Here is a 14,506-nt window from a genome sequence, read left to right as displayed (position 1 = left end):
CATACTGAAAATTAAGCAATTCACATACTTCACTGGCACATCATATAAATGTGGCATCTGGCCTATGGGTTTTTACAAAACAGCAATGAAGAAAAGAAACTGCTTGAAACCCATTTCTGAGACTGCTGAGATTTTAAAATTATGTCAGCAAGACCTATCAACAGATACCTCCTAACATAACCTTGAACAGCACTGGGTTTATTTATAAAATGCAACATTTTCAGACACATTGCTAACATATGTTTTGCAAGGTCAGCACAATAATCATTTCCCATAATGAGCTTGCGATTTGGTTTCCACTAATTGGAGAGAAAAAAACCCATCTTTCCCTAATGTACAGCATAATCAGCATGTCTGAGCACTACTTTCTTTTCTCCTTCCAAGAACTGCTCTGTTGGCATAGTCTATGGTATGCAGAAGCAAACAAAGTATGAATTTGCCTCTCTGAGTAACTTCTTTCCCATGGTTCCTTTTTCCAAGAAGTCACAGATATATATTAAGTGAAAATATTCAAAAGAAGAAATGCTTCTGTAGTCTCACATGCTATAACTCCATAAAAGATTCGAAGTTTACATTAAAGTTCATGCAAACACATTTTCCATAGAACAGAATACTCTTTTTAATTCAGACTCCTACTGTCTCTGCAAACTTCCATTGTAATCTATTTCCAAGAACCTATTATGCCCTTATACAGTGCAACCATTGTTTGCAGCATGTCATTGCTCACTATTCAGTCGCAACATTAACAAATTCTTTGTATAAAACATATACAGTTTTATTTATTGTAATAAAATGTAATTACTTTTTTTTTTCCCAAGGGAAGACAGTGAAAACCACTTTCCCACAAGTCAAGAAAACGAAAAGAATACGTTCTTTAAAACAAGACAGTTAAAAACATTTTTTTTCTCCATCCAAACCAAGAAAGATATATTTTTAAGCAGCACATTGGAATAGTAGGAGGAAGCAGAATACAGGTATCACCTAGGAAAGGAGTATAATAAAAGTCACAAACATTACACCAGGGCTACAATTATTAGCAAGTAAGATTTACTGCCCACCTGTTTGATAGCAAATATCTGATTTGCTGTTGCTACCATATTGTTTTCACTTCTGTTTGGACAAATTAAAATATATTTTAAAAAACAAACCTTTATCTTCTCTATCCTATTTTTTTTTGCTTTATATCAGCAAATGTTAATAGACATTATCAGTCTGTCCAACCTAGACTTTTATCTCAGAACAAAATCTTCAGAACAAGGCATTTGGGAGGGGTTTAAGGAAAAGCAGACATATACACTCCCCCTTCAGACACTACGCACTAAACCTGTAAACCAAAATTTGTGAATTGCTTTAGGGTAAGGCCACACTAAGCGATAGCGCGGCGATTTGACTCGCCGCGACTATTCGCCGCGACTTTTAATCCTCAATCGCTGGCGAAACTTTGGCGCTGGCGTCTATGGGAAATCGCGCAAAATCGCCAGCGTAAAAACACACGCGGCGATCTTTTTTCTATTGTCGCTCGAAATCGCCTAGCGAGGCGATTTCGAGCGACAATAGAAAAAAGATCGCCGCGTGTGTTTTTACGCAGCGATTCCCCATAGACGCCAGCGCCAAAGTTTCACCAGCGATTGAGGATTAAAAGTCGCGGCGAATAGTCGCGGCGAGTCAAATCGCCGCGCTATCGCTTAGTGTGGCCTTACCCTTAGAGTCATACAGTATGTGTGCTTTGCTCTTCTTTTCTCCTCTACTGCTGCCCAGTCTTTAGAATATGGGTCAGAATTCTGGGCAACAAGTCAGAGAAGATAAAATCAGGTTCCGTGTGCAAGAATGGCAGCACAGGTTAGAGCAGACACTAATCTGCTGCTGAAACTAGGTCAATGGGATGCTTCGAAGCCTGCAGCTGGCCGTGTGGGGACCATAGTCTCATGCAATATTCACAAAACAATCATGATGGCTGGACTCCATTTTATCCGCTACTGAACAATTCCAGTAAAAAGAAAAAAAAATTTTTTTTTTTACATTGAGAGCAAGTTGTAATTTCAGCATGCAGAGCAAATAAGCACGAGCGGGCGGAATCCTCCACTCTAAGGGGGTTATTTATTAAAGTCTGAATGCTTAAAACACTAATTTTTTGTGGGAAAAAAAATGTATTATACCCTGAGGCTGCAAAAAGCCAGAATCCAAAAATCGGTCAGCTCAGACCTGCTGAGGTTGTATATAAGTCAATGGGAGAATTCCCTATCCTAAGTGTAAGTTTTGTGGTCTGTGTTGGTTTAGAGACCTAAAAAAATTGTACGATTCGGGAAAACATCTTAAAAAAATTGTACGATTCTGGAAAAAGCCAGAATAAATCGTACGATACAATTTTTTTCAGATTTTTCCCTGAACCGATTAATTTGTGCTTTTTAAATAATAAATAAGGTCAAATACTGGATTCTAGTTTGGTCTAACTTTTTTTTATCTAAAGAAATCTGAAAAATTCGGATTTTGATAATCAACCCCCTTAATTGTTGCTTACATATGCTTTTTAAAGGGGACCTGTCACCCAGACATAAAAAGCTGTATAATAAAAGTCCTCTTGAAATTAAACATGAAACTCAAATTCTATTTTTTAGTAAAATATCTCTACCTGTTAATCATATATTGCCTGCCCCTCCTCTGTGTCTTAAAGGTGTGGTTCACCTTTAAGTTAACTTTTAGTATGTTATAGAATGGCCATTTCTAAGCAACTTTTCAATTGGTCTTCATTATTTATTTTTTTATAGTTTTTTTAATTATTTGCCTTTGCCTCTGACTCTTTCCAGCTTTCAAATGGGGGTCACTGACCCCATCTAAAACAAATGCTCTCTAAAGCTACACATTTTTTGTTATTGGTAGTTTTTATTATACTCATCTTTCTATTCAGGCCTCTCCTATTCATATTCCAGTCTCTTTTATTTAAATCAATGCATGGTTGCTAAGGTAATTTGGACCCTAGCAACCAGATTATTAAACTGCAAATTGAAGAGCTGCTGAATAAAAAGCTAAATAACTCAAAAACCACAAATAATAATTTTGATGAAAAAAATGAAAATGAAAACCAATTGCAAATTGTCTCAGAATATCACTCTGTACATCATACTAAAAGTTACTAAACAACCCCTTTAAGGTGGCCATACACGTGCATAGTAAAGCTGCCGATATTGGTCCTTTAGACCGACTGGGCATCTTATCTGCCTGTGCGTGGGGGTGTCCGACGGCCTGATATCGTTCAGGCAGGTTTGATTTTTCCCATGATCGAGGACCACATCGGATAGTTGACCTGTGATCCGTCAGCGCCCATTTCCTTTGTATGATCCGATCATTTGGTCCGTTGGGGGGCATATCGGGGAAAGATCCGCTCGTTTGCCAAGATCTTATCGTATATGCCACCTTTAGGCATAAAGCAGGCAATTACTTTCACTTTCCATTCTGCATTTACTAGATGTCATTGCACTCCTCACATCCCCCTTCCCTCCTCACCATCTAATTGTGTATAGTAATTGCATAAATAAGACATGATCTTAAACCTTGCCGTAATAATATTGGCAACAAAATGGCTGCTGCCTGTTTTACATGATTGTGAATTCCAAAACTAAAAGAGAAACAAGATTTAAATATTTTATATAGTGTGAGTAAAGTTTATTTTGCTTGACTAACATCATTAAATAGGATTTGGACTTATCTCTTAGGGTGACAGGTCCCCTTTAATGCAAAGAAAATAATTCTAAGACTAATTGGCTCAATAAGAAGTCAGGATTTTATTAAGCCTTTAATTCAGTTAGCCCTCACACAGTTAGTATGGGTGTGTATGTACCGTATGCTGATTTTTAGATATAATTTCCACCAGAGAATTTATTAAGGATTGCAAGCTTAAAAAGTCATTTTCCTTTTGTAACTTGTAATTGGTACAACACTGTAGTTTGCTGCACACATTCCTTCTTTTGTTGGATATGAATGTGTTTCAGTAATGAGGTTCCAGTTCCTTTGGCTTTTAAGGCAATATAACTCAGTAATAGAATCATAAAAATTCTATGTATTGCTTTAGTACATTAAGCATTATTTGATTTCAAACAATTATTTATTCAACAGGGGATTTCCATGTAGCTTCATACTTACAGCTATTTAAAAATAAAACACATTGCAACACTGCGGATTATGCAATATTGTAGGCTTGTACAAACTGCAGGCTCCAACCCTCCAGGGTATGGCAGTGAAATTTGACAGGTCACAGATTTATTGACAGTGTCGTTGTGATTATTTAGTTACTGGTAAAGTTACAGAGGCTGAAGCTGGCTTTGCCCAAATGACCGGTATGCACGGTCCACCTCTATGACTACAGAAGTGGTGGAAAATTTCCATGCAAATTCATAGTGGAGCACTAGGCCCCAACATTTTAAATCTATTGGGAAATGTAATTATAACCTCATGCTTCTTGCTGTGCCTCTAGGTAGGCCGCATAGGCAGCACCCAAGTGTTCAAGAGTTTCTGTTTATGATTTTTATGATGTAGTTTTTATATCTAAATTACGCTGTTTAAACTGCAAATAATTCACTCTACCATATAAAATTGTATTCCTAAACCAACAGGTGTACTTTTTTTAGTTGTAATATTGATTAGTAGTCACCCATCTCAGGTCACAAGAGGCAGCACTTCACAATGGAACTGCTTTCAGACAGGCTATTGTTTCTTTTACTGAACATAATTGAAGGAGTCTTGAGTGGGACTTTTTTTTTACTATTTAGTGCTGTTCTTATATTTACCAGGGAGCTGTTATCCTATTACCTTCCCATTGTTCAGTTGATAGGCTGATTTTTATGAAAGAACAAGTCACATGACTGAGGGCACCTGGGAAACTGTCTAGCAGCACTATTAACTGATGCTCACATCGCAACACTTCGCCAGCCGTAGATTCACGTCCGATGTTGTGTCCAGAGCACCGAACGCTGGCGAAGTAGTGCTAGCGTTACTGCAGCAAGCAAAGTTGCATTGGGTTGGCTAATTTGCATACGGCAGGAAGTTAAAGTTCAATGGACGTATATGTTGCAGCCAATACATTACACTACACAAGCCCGGGAAACCTTCATAAAATAAAATAGAGTTGTTATATTGCCCTACACATGATCCCAGTTTATATTTTATGTGCCATATGTTAGGAAATGTGGGGGGGAGCCAGGTATCCCAGAAAAAATTTATGAACTTTTGCAGCCTATCACCCTGAAAAATGAAAAGTCACCAGCATTTTTTTGAGGAAGTCCTATCTACTCTATTGCACTTCGCCTGGTCTTAGGTGGCGAAGGCAAGTCTGGCGCAAGAGGTAATGTTCAGTAAAATCTGCACCTTAGTGAAATTGCATAGTTCCTTCGCCAGAGCGCAATTTCGCCAGGCGTAAGGGAGAGAATTACCGATAGAGTCGATAGCAAAGTTACGCCAGCGCAACGATAGTACATTGGCGAAGTAACTAAATGACATCACACTGGCGAATTTTCACTAACGTTAGTCACTTCGCCCTTTAGTAAATCTGCCCCATAGCATTGTGTTCTTAAGATGGTTGGATTGAATTTCAAATGGACTACTTTCATGAATATTTGGAGTGATCCATTCAAATGGGGACTGAATAACTTATGGATTGGTACAAAGAATAACTAACATGATGGACACTATGGAATAATTTGAAATGGATGGAACACAACGGGCGGGGTAATGATTATGTCATTTCCCGTGATGTGATATTTACATTTGAATGCATACATGATAAATTGTTCTTGTTAACCTGAAACATATTGCATTACTAAAGCACTTTTTTATAATGGACATGAACTGGACATGATAAGGAAGAACCTGGACTACTAATTTTGCTGTGATTGGAGCAATGGTGCTCACGCATATATGTTTTTAAATGTTTTTGCTAGCTCTATTTGTAAGGCAAAATTATGTATAAGTTTCTAGCTAAACTTATATCCTTAAGTGCGGTTCCTGTTATAGGAGGAGGGTGGGAGTTGTAGCTTAAGAAGAACCTCAACAGCCTGGTTGTATGTTTGTGGAACCCATTCTGGCAGTTGGCATATTGCCCTAAAAAATTAAATAATAATTGATAGATTATACCAAATATCCATTATATGCAACACAATCTACTGGAACAAAAAATTTACTATATACTGTATAAACAACAGATAAATATCAGAGGAGTAGGGCAGACATTAGCCAAGTATGCATTTTTGCAATGTTGTGACTATAAAAAGCCCAAAAGTGATTCTATTTATATGGTCATTCCGTTGTAACGTTGGTTATGTGTTTTTAGCGTTTTTTCTCAGCTTTTTGTCATAGTTTAAAAATTTACTGTCAGGGGTTAGGTAACCGAGACCATCTTTCTGAGGGAAAAGTAGCCCATGGCACAGTCACAGCCCATGAGAGTGTAGTATTTTGAGGCAGTTTATTTTCACTTGAAACAAATAGTAAATATACAGTTCAAAATGAAATGCTTGCCACCTAACTAACACAGATCAGTTGTCCTAACTAACTAGGAGCAGGCCTAGATCCTGTCAAAACAGAGAAAAATTAAGAAACACAAAGTCCCGACCTTATTGTGAATCCAAGCTTCTAAGTGAGCTCACACAGGCAGCTTTCATTTGTCTCCCCCCCAGACTGGAACTCTCCCTTGTGGCTTGAGCTACCTTTTAATTATCCACTTGAGATGCCTCAGGTAAACCTAAAACACCCAGGCTGGACTAGCAGTTCCGGAAACACTCTGCTAGGAACATGGAAGATATGTAATCTCCGTCCTGGACGTTCCCAGGTGTCCTGATAGTGACCTCACCACACTACCTTGTTAAAAAAAACTCTTTTTTAAAAAACCTTTGTCAAAACCCTTAAAATCCTAGGAGGCCTGGGTAATACTACATTCCTAGGAGGCCTGGGCAATTGAAGTATACTGTTAGTTTTTCTCAAATTACACTTCTGTCATCTGACACATTTGGACTTAATTTTCCTGCAGTATAAAGTAATAGCCCTGGATAGCAGTTTGGCAATATATCAGCGAGACTCAGACTGGCTTTTCCCACCGAAGTTGATCTCCATGATGTCCCCTGTGTCAAAAGGCACTGAAGGAAAGCATGTGCGATGGTGAAAAGTAGAACTGCAAGGGGCTACCTTTTAACTATGCCAGTGTTTGTGTGTGTCCACAGAATAAGGCATCTTTCTGTTCATCTGGAATTCACTCCCATACAGCTGATTGTTCACCATCTGACAAGTGAGACAATAAAGTAATTCATGTTTAGAGTAATATAACACTGCTCAGAGGTCCTGACTACTTTTTCATTGCTATTTGTCTCTTGTCCAATCTCCAACACCATATGTTTTATCCCAATGAAAACATTCTTTAACTAGCTTCCCACACTCCATCCTGGTTGATTTCAAGATGATATGTGTGCCTAGTATCAAAGGGCAAAAATGGTCTTAGACACTTACTTAGCTAAGTATAAACTATGCTCGTTCTGACTTTCTGAGAAAGAACAAATTCAATATAAGATATACATTTAGGCTATAGCATCACAACTAGATATCATTTGATAAATGTTTTGCAATGTTTGCAAATAAGATAAAAACATAAAGGGGCAAATTCACTAAGCACCGAAAATGCACTAGCGACGCCTTCGCCGCACTTCGCCAGGCGAATTTTCACCAGGGCGCCACTAATTCACTAAAATCCAAAGTTGCGTTTAGGGAGGCGAAATGTAGCCAAGTTGCTCTACCGTTCGTCAAGCAAAGCGAAGTTACGCTTGTGATGAATAATTTGCATATTGTGCCAAGTTAAAGTACTTTTTCAGCCAATCACCCTTAAAAAATAAAAGACGCCAGTGTTTTTTGGGACTTAGAAAAAAATTAACATTTTTTTGAAGCAAGCCCTATCTACTCTATTGCACTTCGCCAGGTCTGAGGTGGAGAAGGCAAGTCTGGCGCAAGAGGTAACGTTCAGTAAAATCTGCAAGTTAGTGAATTAGCGTAGTTACGTCCGTTCGCCATAGCGCAACTTGCCTGGCATAAGGGTGAGAAGTAGCGTTAGAGTAGGTCCACTTTGCTAGCGAATTTACGCCAGCACCCGTTAGTAAATCGGCGAAGTAACGAAATGACGTCACACTGGCGAATTTTCGCTAGCGTTAGCCACTTCACCTTTAGTAAATTTGCCCCAAAGAAGTCTAAGGGCACATTTAATAAATTTAGGGAACTTTCAAAGCACAAAAAGTGGGGAAAAATTATTTCAAAGAAAACAAAACTTCTAGGATATTACATAACTGTTTCAGGAATTCAGAATTAAAATGCAGAAAAGAAAAATGAAACCATTGTGGTTAAAAAAGTATTATATTAGTAACAATATACAGAAAAAAGAAACAGAAAAAAAGGAATTTTGTTTTACTCTTACATAGGACACATGCAATTTGGGTGGGGCCCAAAGTTAGCTACTACTCCCCATAGCATAAGAATGATGCTCTACAGAGCAGAGTTGAAGAAGAAGCAGATAATAAAATTAGGGGTATTACAAGGTTACAGAAGAAAATAACTGTCGAAATTGGATAACCCTAGACAATTTTCATAGATAATGATTGTTTCTGTATTAAATTCACAAAGGTGAGTGTAGTCAAGTTTCAGACCTAATTTATCTGCAGGTTAGTGTTCATTAAAGAACCAACAAAATCCAAACAACCACTAGAGAAACAGGGAAAATAGAAAAAAAATTTTTTATAACCCTGGGGCCCAATCATTCCCCAGCCCAAATTCTACCTAGCTACGTGGGGAACAAGTGGGAGCTATTCGCCCACTGTCCACCTATGCCACCCGCATAGGTGGCATAGGTGGACAGTGGGCGAATAGCTCCCACTTGTTCCCCACGTAGCTAGGTAGAATTTGGGCTGGAGAATGATTGGAAGGGAGGTGTTGGGAATGGCTACAAATATATGGCTATCACTTTAATCACTACTGTGGTCAGGCGTGAATTTACAACGCTGACTACAATAATTGTCCACTGATTCACCCCATGCTTGGCTTTTAATTGTGTGTTGTTTTAGGGACAGGGTCCCGGACTTCCATATACTTACAATGGAGTCTCATATGGCATTGTTTTTGTGGGTGCGTGTGTTTTTAACTTACTTTTATTAAAAGTTATGTTTTAAAATACTTTTTCTTCTATATACCTTTTGGCATGATTCATCTGAACTGGTTAGCTTGGAGATAACAGGGTTATAAAATTTTTTCCCTGTTTCTCTGGTGGTTGTTTGGATTTTGTTTTTGTATTACTCAGATTTGAAAATTTGGATTTTGTGACAGGGACATAAACCCCCTTGTAGTTAGGTACAGATGGCAGTACTACATATCATGTTCACTCATTATTTTGTTTCTGTTTTTAACAAAGTGGAGAACAGGAATTTCCTCAGACATTCATTGTCAAGCTTGTTAAAGGAACGATAACCTAAACAAATGAAAGTGTTTAAAGTAATAAAAATATAATGCAGTGTTGCCCTGCACTGGTACAACTTTTGTGTTTGCTTCAGAAACACTACTATTGCTCATACAATAAGCTGCTGTGTAGCCATGGGGGCAGCTATTTAAAGGAGAAAAGGCTCAGGTTACATAACAGATAGGATATGATGGTGTTATCGGTTATCCACTATTTAACCTGTACCATATAGCCTTTCTTCAATTTTCACAATTTCTACACAGCAGCTTGAGTATATAAACTACAGTAGGGTTTCTGAATAAAATACACCAGATTTATCAGCACAGGGCAACAGTACCTGATATTTTCATTCCTTTAAAACACATTTGTTTTGGTGTTACTGTTCCTTTTAGATGCAAACCAGTGTTCTTGAGCAGCGCTGAAGCAAGTAGCGAAAGCGCTACTGACTGGGAGTGGGAGTTTCCCTTAGTAAACAGTGGCGTAAATTCGCCAGCGTGTTCGCGCCTGGCGTCTTTGCGCCTGGCGTCTTTGCGCAGGCGCAAGAACGGGGGTGACGTCATCGCGCAGCGCGCATGCTAGCTTGTACACAGGAACGGCCTTATAAGGCAGCGCCTCCCACTGAGCTTCCTCTTGGCGCCCATAGCAGCTACAGGCACAACTTCTGAAATGAAGGACGCACTCCTGCAGCAGATCCAGGCTAGGATGGCACAAGAGGGTACAGGGTGGTTGCAGAACCTCCTCTACACTGAAAAAGATAAGGCAGCAGGCAGATCTGGGAGAGAAGGGGTAAGAGGCACCAGGGCTCGCCCTGTTCGCCGTTCTCGCCCACCCACTAGATTAAGCCCCAGTCCCCCTACAGCTCGCAAGAGAGCTCAGCCAGCCATAGTACCGGTGGTAACTTCTACACCAGCAGTAACACCCCCACAGTTACAGGTGACTGCACAAGTTCATGCATCTGCAGAACCAACCGTAGCTGGGTTGCAGTCACGTTTACACTCCCCAGGTCATGTTAGTTGTGGTCAGGGGCATATGCAAAGTCGTTCCCCATCGCCTTCCATGATCCCCCCTCCCCCCGGCCATGTGGTGGCATACCAACTGGGGTTCGCACAGTGATGGGGGGCCCAGAGGCTAATTTAGTTGAGGAGCTTCATGATTCCATGGCATACAGCTCTGAGGAAAGAGAGCTGCCCAATTTTGATACGGCACCATCACAGGCCATTAGGCCTTAGCATGTACTCACACCTGTGATTCATCAATCTCCTCCGCCTCTATTCAACCCTCCTCCCTTATACCATCCCGGCTCCCGGCTTCCGGCCTCACTCCCTGCACATAGGGTTTCAAGCCAGTACAGGCTAGACAGGCGGGGATCACATGGGATGGGAGGGTCAGTAGCGGTTAGGGATCTTGCATCACAAGGTTCTGGCGGGTGTAAACGTCATTGTAGCGCTGATAGGTCCCCAGATAGGTTTTTGGACAATAGGGGAGCCTCCAGGCATAGGCGCTACGGTCCGGGGTACAGTGACCACAGCTCATCCGCCTCCCGCGCACGAGACACCTCCTCCTCAGAGAGAGACTCTGTTCGCCTTAAAAGGAAGGCAGCTACTACAGTTCCTGCACCACAGACAGCAACGGCTACTCTACCAGTTCCCAACCCATTGTTACAGGCTGGAAGTGATGGCATTTTGCCAAGCAGCGTACAACAGCATACAGGTGAGCATGCTTGTTTGGGTGCTTGGGATCAGCTGAGAGGTAATTCAGAAGTCCTTAATGCTTTACGGTCTATTATGGGTAATTTACTAGGAACTGCTTCGGCAGCATCCCAACCCTCTTTAACTTGTCCTTTGAAAGACTCCTATTTTTGTGGTGTTACACCATTAGGGTGCCATATCTCCACTGATATCAGGGAAAAAATTTGGCGCAATGAATATATTGACATATGGTCTTTAATTTCACCAGATCAGCCCACAGTTGACCGGGAGAGGCGTTTTGAAAAGCCTGACGACAGAAAAGTAAAAGTAGCAAAGACTTTTGGAAATTGGCTACAAGCCTTTTCGGTGCTGGCCTGTGTAGTGGGCCAGAAATTTCCTAATAAATGTTCTGAGCTTTTCGTGTACTTGGATTTAATCTATGGGGCCTACAGGACACATGGGGGCGCTGCGTGGTGGAGATATGACGAGGAGTTCAGGAGGCGGTTAGCGCTTAAACCGGATCTGGGTTGGGATAGCAAGGCGACTGATGTTTGGCTTCGGTTGATGACCTCACAGAGGTCACAACCCTTTCAATATCCCGCTGCACAACATACCCTTGGGGCACCCAGTGCAGCGGCCACTAGACGCCCCGGTTCCTGCTGGTTGTTTAATGAGGGACACTGCAGGTTCTACAGCCTTTGTAAGTTCAAACACGAGTGTTCCACTTGCGGAGGAGCCCATTCGGCACTCCGATGCTTTAAGAAATTCAAACCTACTACCCGTATTGGCACCGGTAAGCCAGAGGACCCCAGTGAGCGTACGAAGGATGTCCCCGTGGTTAGACAGTTATCCCAAGAAGCAGGAAGCCGCCCTACTTAGAGTTGGCTTTACCTATGGGTTTTTCATCCCTTTTCAGTACTCGCCCTTTCCTACATTTGCTGAAAACTTGAAAAGTGCCGTTGACAACCCGGGGGTAGTTGCGCTGAAACTAGCTAAAGAAGTCCAGCTTGGCAGGGTAGCCGGCCCTTTTGACTATTTGCCTTTTCCCAATTTGCGGATGTCTCCTTTGGGCGTGGTACCCAAGAAGGAACCCGGAAAATTCCGGTTGATACACCACCTGTCTTACCCAAAGGGTACATCTGTGAATGATGGGATTAGCAAAGCGGCGGCAGCAGTGTCGTATATTTCCTTTGATAGGGCTGTCTCCTTGGTTAGGGCAGCCGGCTCAGGGGCGCTCCTTGCTAAGTCAGACATAGAATCAGCTTTCCGGCTCCTCCCGGTCCACAATGATTGCTTTCATTTGCTGGGGTGTCATTTCAACAATGCTATTTACTATGATATGTGCCTACCTATGGGCTGCGCAATCTCCTGCAGGTACTTTGAGGTTTTCAGCTCATTTTTGGAATGGGTAGTACGTACTGAAACGGGGTTCAATTCCGCGCTGCACTACCTTGACGATTTCCTTTTTGTGGGGCCCCGATCTTCCAAGGTGTGTGGTTCGTTGTTGAACGCATTCCACTTTTTCATGCAGAAATTTGGGGTACCAGTGGCACTGGATAAAACCGAAGGCCCCACTACGGTTCTTTCTTTTTTGGGCATAGAAATAGACTCCAATTTGATGGTTTTTAGGTTGCCACAAGACAAATTGCAAAAATTGAAGGACGCCATCACGGTGGCTCGACTCTGCAAAAAGGTGACACTTCAACAAATGCAATCATTATTAGGGCTATTGGTTTTTGCCTGCCGCATTATGCCTATGGGCAGAGTGTTTTGCCGAAGGCTGTCTCTGGCCACTCGTGGTGTTGAAAAACCCTATCACCACATTCGCATTACTAAACAGTTGCGAGAGGACTTAAGTGTCTGGCACTCTTTCCTAGGCATCTACAACGGCCATACTTGCTTATTGGGTGAGGAGGTCCAAAACAGTGAGGTGTCCTTATACACTGATGCGGCTGGTTTGACTGGTTTTGGAGCCGTACTTGGGAATTCCTGGTGTGCGGGGCCTTGGCCAGCCACCTGGCTCGAGCTTGGTCTTTGCAGGAACCTAACTTTATTGGAACTATTCCCCATCGTAGTTGCCCTTGAGCTCTGGGCTCCCGGCCTGGCCAATCGCAAGATTTGTTTTTGGACGGACAATATGAGTGTGGTGCATTGCATTAACGGGTTATCTTCCTCCTCCCTTCCTGTTTTGGCTTTGCTGAGACATTTGGTGTATTTGTGCTTAGCCCATAACATTTGGTTTCGTGCTAGGCACGTACCAGGGAAGGTCAACTCCATTGCTGATGCTCTTTCTCGTTTTCAGTGGTCAACGTTTCGACTGCTGGCTCCCGAGGCGGACGAGGAGGGTACAGAATGCCCAGCTTCCCTGTGGCCCCTGGTGGAGACGAATTTATGAGTTTGATACAGGCATCGGTTACGGCAGCGACATGGAAGGGTTACGGTAATGCTTGGTCTGAGTGGGTACAGATGGGGCATGGCAGGTCCTTAGCCAGTGACGCTGACAGGCTGCAACTCACAATAGATTATTTGTTACAAGTGAGGGCAGATGGCTATTCTGCCACAGTGGCTCAGAGACGTCTGTCGGGGCTTGCTTTTTATTTTAAGTTGGCGGGTTGGCATGACGTGACGAAAAATTTTGTAATTTCGCAGGCGCTTAAAGGGTGGAAGAAGGAAGTAGTTAAAAGGGAGAGCCGCCGGCCCGTCTCTTTTGCGCTGCTACGACAGTTAATTTTGGGTCTGCAGCAGGCAGTTAGTTCCCCTTATGAGATTTCCCTGTTTCAAACTGCTTTTAGCTTGGCATTTTTTGGTGCTCTTCGCATCAGCGAGCTGGTCCCCATGAGTAAGGTCAAACCAGGTGGCCTCCAGGCGGAAGACGTTATTCTTGGTAACTCCTTCATCCGCTTCCGAATCCGTAAATCTAAATCGGACATCTATGGGCAGGGGACTTGGGTGACTCTTTCAGCAATTGATGACGTAGCTTGCCCGGCAAGACTTGCGACCGCATTTGCGGCGGTTCGGAAGCAGGGTGTGTGTTTTTTGTCTCATGAGGATGGTTCACCTCTGACTAGATATCAGTTTGATACTATTTTTAAGAAATGCTTGACTGCGTTGGGGCTCAACTCCAAGGAGTTTGGGACTCATTCCTTTCGAATAGGGGCAGCCACGGAGGCTAGTGTTCAGGGCATGAGTGAGGATCAATTGAAGTGCATAGGCAGATGGAAATCGAAATGTTATGCTGGTTACATTCGACCGCAGCTTCTTACTAACTGAATTTTCTTTACAGACGGTTCATCTGCGGTGGTGCTTCTGGTGGGGCACTCATACATCTGTCGAGCGGCACAGCGTGCGG

This window comes from Xenopus laevis, chromosome 5L, assembly GCF_017654675.1.
Source record: "Xenopus laevis strain J_2021 chromosome 5L, Xenopus_laevis_v10.1, whole genome shotgun sequence".
Lineage (NCBI taxonomy): Eukaryota > Metazoa > Chordata > Amphibia > Anura > Pipidae > Xenopus > Xenopus laevis.
This window is presented reverse-complemented; position numbering follows the sequence as displayed.